Genomic DNA, 8,541 nt, shown 5'->3' with positions numbered 1-8,541 from the left:
CAAGGTTTACTCCACCTCTTTCTACTTAACCAAGTAGAGATGGTTGAAAGTGTTTCTCCAACTTGATATTCTTGTGTTTGAACTTCTTGATTTCAACTCTTGAGCTTCACAAGATCTCTTTTATAATCTGGATGGAACTTTTGAGCTTTTGAATATTTTTGACACACTGAGAGTAAAATTGCTTGCTAATGGCTTTTCTCTTTTTCAACCTTGTTCAAGTGAGATGGAACAAGGGTATTTATAGGTGGCAATTTTCAGATCCGTTGGAGGAAACCAAAATTTTCAAACCTGTTGCCCAGTGTGTAATATCCAATGGGTAAAGTTTTAACCTTTTCAGAATGTCAGTACCTTTCTAGCCGTTTGTTCACTTTTATGCAAGGACAATTTGTCTTTTGTCCCACAAAAAGGTGACAATCATTTAATGCTCCTAGGGATTGTTGCCTAGGATCTATTTTGACATTCAGGTTATACCCAACCTCAAGGCAATGGATAAGACAACTATCAGAGAATGTCTAGTGCCTTGGGTACTCGTGAGAATGATTGACCTTATCATTCTCATCATCTCCTCGAATCAATCACCTTTGATTGTTCGGTTTCAAGAGTTCGGCCCTTCCATGCTTCGGCCTAAAACTTTCACATTCTTCAGTCTTCAACTCTTCGTATCTTCAAGTCTTCGTGTCTTCAGTCTTCAACTCTTCGTATCTTCAAGTCTTCGTGTCTTCAGTCTTCAACTCTTCATATCTTCAAGTCTTCGGCTTGAAATCTCTTACTTGAAGTTTTGTTCAGAAAAGATAACAAGTTACCTTTTTAAGAGTAATGACTCGTCTAACAACTAACACTTAGGCAAGGATTCGTCCTTCTAAACCATAAAAGACAAAACAAGAATTGGGGGGTCTCCTCGGGTCTTTGGTATCATCAAAATCAATGGTTCAGGGTTCCTAACACCATGCCTAATTAAGGCCTAGTTAGGCCTAGCTCGTTTAGTAAAAATGTCATGCTAGAGCCAAATTTCAAAGCCTATTAAACTAAACATGCCTAGCCTATATATATATATATAGTCATGATAAGGTGCGGTCGTGCTCTCCCGTGCGGCCGTGCGGTTCACACCACTCAATGTTACGAAATACACCACTCAATGTTAAGAAACACACCACACAAATATGCACTGTGGTGTGTTTCTTAACATTGTGGTGTGTTGCATTGTGTTTCATTTTGGTGTGTTTCTTAACATTAAGTGGTGTATTTCGTAACATTGAGTGGTGTGTGACCGCATGGCCGCACCTGAAATTACTTCTATATATATATACATACATATATATATATATATACATACATACATATATATATATATATATATAATTTATACCTAATATATTTTTATATTTACAATATAACTCCAAGTATATATAATTATCAAACACTAACCCTCCACCTCCAAAATTTCATTCTAAATTATGATTCAACTATAAACATTGTTGCTAATCCTGCTATAAGTGTTCGTATTGTTTAATTTTTTTATTAACTGTTCTTACTGTCATAATATTTAATGAAATGTCGCAACTTAATTATGTGAATTGATTGTTAACTATTTATGATATTATATAGGATAACAAAAAATAATACAATTGAATTTATTTATAAACAAGTTAACGAGTATGCTAAAGTCGTGTTTTTATTTTATTTTATATTTTAATGCTATTATGTTTGCATTGCAGTGATATACTTATGTAATTATGTATTAGTTTTGTATTAGGTATATTTTTTTTAATTATTTAGATATACTTATTAAAGTTTTTAAAAAGTCGTAACATGTAGGCTTTAAATAGGCTCAAAGTAGGACTTACTTTGAATCTTTTTTAATGTTCTAAATATTAAGCAGGCTTTTAAAAAGGCTTTAGGACAGGCCAGGCTAATTGTAGGCTCAGGCTTGAGCCTAACAAAAAGCCTACATACAGGCTCAGGCCCAGGCATAGGCTTTAGATTTTCGTTACAAGCCCAAGCCTAATTTTTTAAAACTCGGCTAGACTCAACCTATTTCCACCCCTAGCTGTGGTTAGGGGAAGAAGGGCCTTTGAGAACCCCAGTCGGGGCAACTGTGGATGGAGGGAGGAGTGATGTTGGGGGATGACGACTGGTCATAAAAGGACGAGGGAAGGGAATGAAGGGGAAAACGTGGTCATGGTAGAAATTTAAAAAAAAAACGTGTTTGGCGGGTTCTGGTTTCCAGACCCGCCCCTCCCAATGAGTGTTCTAAGTTGGAACTATCGTGACATAGGTATCCACAGACAGTTCGTGAGATTCTAGACCTGGTGTTTCCTAAGAAACCCAATTTGATTATTCAAATGGAGACTAAGGTGGATAGGAACCATGCTAAGAGGCTTTGAGTGTTCCTGGGATACGAGGGGTTTTTCTGCGTGGATAGGTTAGGAATAGGTGGGAGCTTAGCCCTTCTTTGGAAAAAGAACAACATAGGCAGTTTGATTAGCTTTTCGAGAAATCATATTAATTTAGAGATTACAGTGCCCAGGGTTTGATAAATGGTGTTTAACCTGCTACTACGGGTTTCCTATGAGGAGTTGAAAAAGGGAGGCTTGGGAGTTTTTGTGCTCTTTGAGGAGTCAATCTGCATTGTTGTGGGTGGTAATTTGGGACTTTAATGATTTGGCTTTCCAATCAGAAAAGAGCCCCCCCCCCCCCGACCCAAGTTACATCCTGAAAGTCTACTACAAGGCTTCAGAGATGCAGTGGCGGTATGGGTTAGACTTTGTGCCTACAACGGGCTATCTTTTACGTTGGAAAGGGGAAGGGGGTTAACTGAGTGGAGGAGAGATTGGATAGTGCTAACAGGGTCATATTGAATTTTTAGCCACATGTTAACAAGAGTTATTAACATCATTACCCATACGTCTAACCGTTCTGCCTTGTTTCTTGACATATATGAGTATACCTCCGAGAGAATGACTGTAGGAAGGTTGTGAGTGGATCTTGGGAAGGTTCGGGGGATGGTTAGATCTCCAGTCGAGATTTGAGTACGGTCGAACAAAATTAATGGAGTGGGGAGGGTAGAAATTTCATAGGTTTTGAAAGCAGATGGCCTTTTTGAATAACGATTTGCTAATACTAAGGGGAAAGGCTGATAGTGTGTCTCTAGAAAGGTTTGATTCCTTGGACAAGGAACTGTAGATGCTTAATAATCCGGAGGATGCCTATTGGAATAAAAGGGCAAAGCAGCACTAGCTTTAGAAAGAAGATCTGAATACTAAATTCTTTCAGGATACCACGACATGAAGGAGGAGGAAATTTTTTGTGACAAAGCTTAGGAATGAAGGGGAATTAGGTAGATGGGGATCGTATGAAACCTATTATCCTTGGGGACTTTGAGGAAATTTTCAGATCTAGTGGCGGTAAAAAGGGAGAGTTGTTCAAACTATTGCACTCGCGTGTGTTATTTGATAGGGACAATGCAAGTTTAATGCATCCTTTTATGGCAAAAAAAGTTAAGGATGCTTTGTTCGTGATGGGACAAAATAAATATCCCTAGTCTCAATGGGATGAACCTGAGCTTTAACCATAATCTTTGGGATGAGATGGGACAGAATGTTACTAATTGTGTGCTTAAATGTTTGAATGGTAGGAGTTTCCCCTAAGGATTGTGATGGAATAATATTCCATTTTACATATATTATTCAATAGTCAAGGAAGAAGTCCGAGTAAGAAAGTAGGGAGAGCTACAGGAAGTTGCAATTGCTAGGAAATAATTCGATATAAAGGCTCAGGGATCATGACAGGAGGGACAACTCACCTACGTATAATATTTCTTCCTCATTCTACTCTGATCCATTACCATGGATGCGTATGTATATTTACCTACAGTATACATAATGAAGAATTTCGGCTTGGCTTAGCCTAAAAAGGCCTGTGGTTTTTACTATTTTGGTTTCCACGTTAAATCTTATGTATCCTTCTTATTCATTAATTCATAGTAAGACTTTATACTGCTTAATATTATACATCTTTTATCTATGGGGAAATCTATTTTCTCCATCAATGGTGTTTTCATCAGAACTCGATGTACATGCGTACAACTCGAGCATGATTTCTACTTTCATCTACCATGATCAACTATTACGTAGCCTTTCTTGTCATGCCCAATCTTCTTCCAATTGCTAAACATGGACCAAATTGGCTCGTCTAGGAGTTTGATCTTATCCGTTTCTCGCACTCTAATGCAATGCACATCCATGGCAAATTTTATTTCCTTCTGCAGGACTTGAGTCTGCATGGCAATTTCCACCACCAGCTGTTAGATTTTCCAGCATGCAATGCAAAGATCAAGACTACAATGCAATGAGAAAATTCTACAAGATTTGACACTTTACTATAAAATACTTTAACATTATCCATGTCCATCAAAAGAACAGTTTTTTGATGAGCTCTTTCACCAACTAACTGAATAAGATCCCAAAGAGTGTCTGAGACTACTTGCATTTTAGAATGCAAATAAGAACTAAACCCAATTCCACAATTCTGACTAATTGTGCTTTGGACCTTCCTTAGCTGGTTCATTGCAACAAGTTTTTCCCATGTTCCATGATTATTTACAAGGAGTGTCTTTGTTTATAACATAATTCCTCATGGCACTTTGATAAAGCAAAGAACTTAAGGAACTACTGATTTTTATGCTCCTTCTCAATTAGTTGTGTGGACAAAATAGACAAATCCACAATTTTAGCACCTCGTATTGTTATCTAATGTTTAGCATGAATGAGATGAAATCATGAAAAAACTTATTTGGCAGAGCTTCTGACTTCATCGATCTTGAGCCGTTCAGCATGCAATTCCACTTAAACCAAACCTTTGTCTATGTCCATCGGTTGATCGCTTTGCCTCTCTTCAATCTACTTTGACGTCGCCTCGCGCAATCGCATCGACGGCTATCGCATTATCCTTCGATTGCTGGCTCGCCGCCCTTCGTAGGCCGGAGAATGGCGCATGATTATATTGCATGAATCATCGGCTACATAAGATCTGGTCTTTAAGCAATGGCATCTTGTCCACTCCATGCCTTACATACCAGTTGTTGCCCCTTCCAAGGAGGGATATCAAAATGACGTTTGACTACGATGGCGGCATCGCGAATCCATCTTGCAACACTAAAAGATAAATCTGGTCTTAACTAGTTGATGTGCTAATCGTCAACTCGTTCGAACAATTGCATAATTTGGTAAGCTTAATGTTGTGACTTACATAATATGATATTGTAAGCTCTGTTCTATTAATCGTATTGCAAGGCAAGTCCTACGTTGCCACCTAAATTACATGGTAAGCTCTATGCTACTAATTTTATCGCAAGGAAAGCCCTACGCACCTTACTATAACTCTCATCATGATCTCCAACGCTATGAGCGTAGAAGGTCACAACTTTAGTGCCCCGTGCACAAACATGTAGTTCGGACTACACCCGTCACACTCCGAGTGTTGTTATCTTTGTATGTGCTTTTGTTTCACGTGTGCTAGTTTTCTACTTTCTTTTGCCGATAAATTCTTGCTGCTAAGAAATTGGGGGGCTTATGATAGAATAATATTCCATTATTCAACAGTCAAGGAAGAAGAAGCCTTGGAAAGAAAGCAGGGAGAGCTACGAGAAGTTGTAACTGCCAAGAAATAATTCTATATAAAGACTTAGGGATCAAGATAGGGGGGACAACTCACCTACATATAATATTTCTTCCTCCCTCTACTCCATTACCATGGTTGCCTATGTATATGTACCTACAGTATACATAATGAAGAATTTCAGCTTGACTTAACCTAAAAAAACCTGTGGTTTTTACTGTTTTGGCCTAGTTTCCACGTTAACTCATGTGTCCTTATTTATTTCCCAACAAACACTTTATATTGCTTAATATTATACACCTTTTATCTATAGAGAAATCTATTTCCTCCATCAGTCTGAATGATGCAAACATGTTTTAATCCTCAAGAAGCAAACTTCTGTAAAGGTAATTGATCTTAGATCAATAGCCCTATGCAACGTTGTTTACAAGATCATGGAAAAAATGTTAGCCAACCAAATGAAAAGCCTCCTTGGTAGTATTATTTCATTCTCTCAAAGTGTGTTTATACCTAATAGACTGATAACGGATAATATCTTAGTAGCTGCTGAAGTAGGTCACTATCTGCGCAGGAAACAATTAGGTAGTGTTGGGTTGGTGGTTTTGAAGTTGCATATATGGCTAAAGCATATGATAAGATGGAGTGATCTTTCTTGAAAAATATGATGGTGGGTCTAAGATTTGACTCGGGTTCGGTTGAGTTGATTATGCTATGTATCACCACTGTTAGGTACAATATTACAATAAATGGGGATGTGGTTGGATCTGCAACACCAACTAGGGGGCTTCGCTAGAGTGACCTGTTGCTTCCGTATCTTTTTATCATATGTGTTGAGGGACTCTCTCTATTACTCCAAAAGGCCTAGGAAAGGGGGCTTATTAATGGATGTCATGTTGCTCGAGGAGCTCCAGCGATTTGACACATGTTTTTTGTTGATAATAGCCTCCTATTTTTTAAAGTCAATGACTAAGAAGCAATGGAAGTAGGAATTGTTTGTAAGAGTATGAAAGATTGTTTAGGTACTTTTACTAGGACAAAGAAGTGGTCGCTGTAATATTGGAGGTGACCCCGACTGATAACTTTGGTAAATATCTTGGGTTACCGTCCATGATAGGACGTAATAAAAGGGATACTTCAAAAATTGTGTCAGTTGTGTGGCAGCCTAGAATAGAAAGTTCCTATCCCAAGCTGGTAAAGAGGCCTTTTTAAAAAGTGTGGCTCATGTCATGCGTACTTATGCTATGAGTGCCCTTCCGCTTCCAAAAACATTTTCTGTCCCTGGAATGAATTATGAATAAATATTGGTGGGAGAATGGTATTCATTGGTGTTGAAAACTGAGTTGGTAACTGGTTATATGTACAGAAGAATATTACTTCATCTTATTTAATGCTTCATATTACAACTCAATATATATAGGCTAAAAAAGAGTCTTGAAAGAGACATGCTATCTCCTGCAAGAGATGAAGAGCCATGGAGATGAAAAGGCATAGGAAAGATGAAATGGCATACATAGGAAAGATAAAAAGGCTTAGGAGATATTTTCAACACTCCCCCTCAAGCTGGAGCATATAAATCAAATGCTTCAAGCTTGCTACAAATGTATTCAACCCTAGGTTCACAAAGAGATTTGGTGAGAACATCAGCAAGTTGATCATTCGACCGAACAAACGTGGTAATGATGTCTCCAGATACAACCTTTTCTTATATAAAGTGGCAATCAACTTCAATGTCCGTGTTTGGTCCTTTCAAGGTAAACAGGATTAGATGCAATATGCAAAGCAGCTTGATTGTCACAAATTAATTTCATAGGACCAAGTTTATAGAAGTTTAGCTCTGTGAGAAGATGCTTAACCCAAATCAGTTCACATATTCCAAGTGTCATTGCCCGATTATTTTGCTTCTGCACTTGAGCGTGCAACCACATCTTGTTTTTTGCTTTTCCAAGCAACAAGATTTCCTCCAAACATAATACAATATCCTGATGTTGATCTCCTATCCATGGTTGAAAAAATCGCAAGGCGCTCCCTAGGCGGTCGGGGAGCGCCTAGCGCCTAGGACGCCTAGGCGCCAGTGTATTTTTTTATTTTATTTTTTATTTTTTAAAAATTTGTTTAAGTATTTTTAATTTTTTAGAGACTAATAATTATAAATTATATAATACTTTAATAGTAAATACAAAAATATTAAATATTAACCTAAAAAAATATCTAAAGTTTGTACAATTTAGGATTATTTCACTCAAAACGATGTTGTTTTTAGTGAAATAATCCATTAAAAACAAAAAAAGAACAATAGTTAATCGACTGACTAGAAGGCCTTGTCGATCTAGTCGACGCCTAAGCGGTCAGCGCCTAAGCGGCCTAGGCAGTGCTTTGGCGGCCTAAGCGGTTGCCTAGCCGGCCAGCCGCCTAGACCACCATTTAATGTGATACGCTAGGCGGTCGACCAGCGCCTAGCGCCTAGGCGGGGATTAATCGGCGCCTAGGCGGGATTTTTTCAACACTGCTCCTATCCCAAGGGCGTCCAGCCCAATCTGCATCTGTATAGCCCACAATTTCTGTATGTTCATGATCTTTATAATGCAATCTAGTACTTGGAGATCTTTTGGCATATCTTAAAATTCTGATGACTGCATCCCAGTGACTTTGGCATGGTTTATGTAGAAATTGGCTAACAACACTTGCAGCAAAGGAAATATCTGGACAAGTGACAGTTAAGTACAGTAGCTTGCCAACAAATCTTTTTATCTACTTGGATCGTCTAGAGGCTCCCCCTATCATTGAAGAAGTTTGACATTTGGATCCATAGGTGTGTCAACTGGCTTGCAATCTGTCATATGTGTTTCTTTAAGAATATCCAAAACATATTTCCGTTGGGACACATAAATACCCTTTTTGGACTGAGCAACTTTAATACCAAGAAAA

This window comes from Ipomoea triloba, chromosome 3 (assembly GCF_003576645.1).
Source record: "Ipomoea triloba cultivar NCNSP0323 chromosome 3, ASM357664v1".
Lineage (NCBI taxonomy): Eukaryota > Viridiplantae > Streptophyta > Magnoliopsida > Solanales > Convolvulaceae > Ipomoea > Ipomoea triloba.
The sequence above is the reverse complement of the archived record's forward strand: the minus strand, read 5'-3'. Positions refer to the sequence as shown.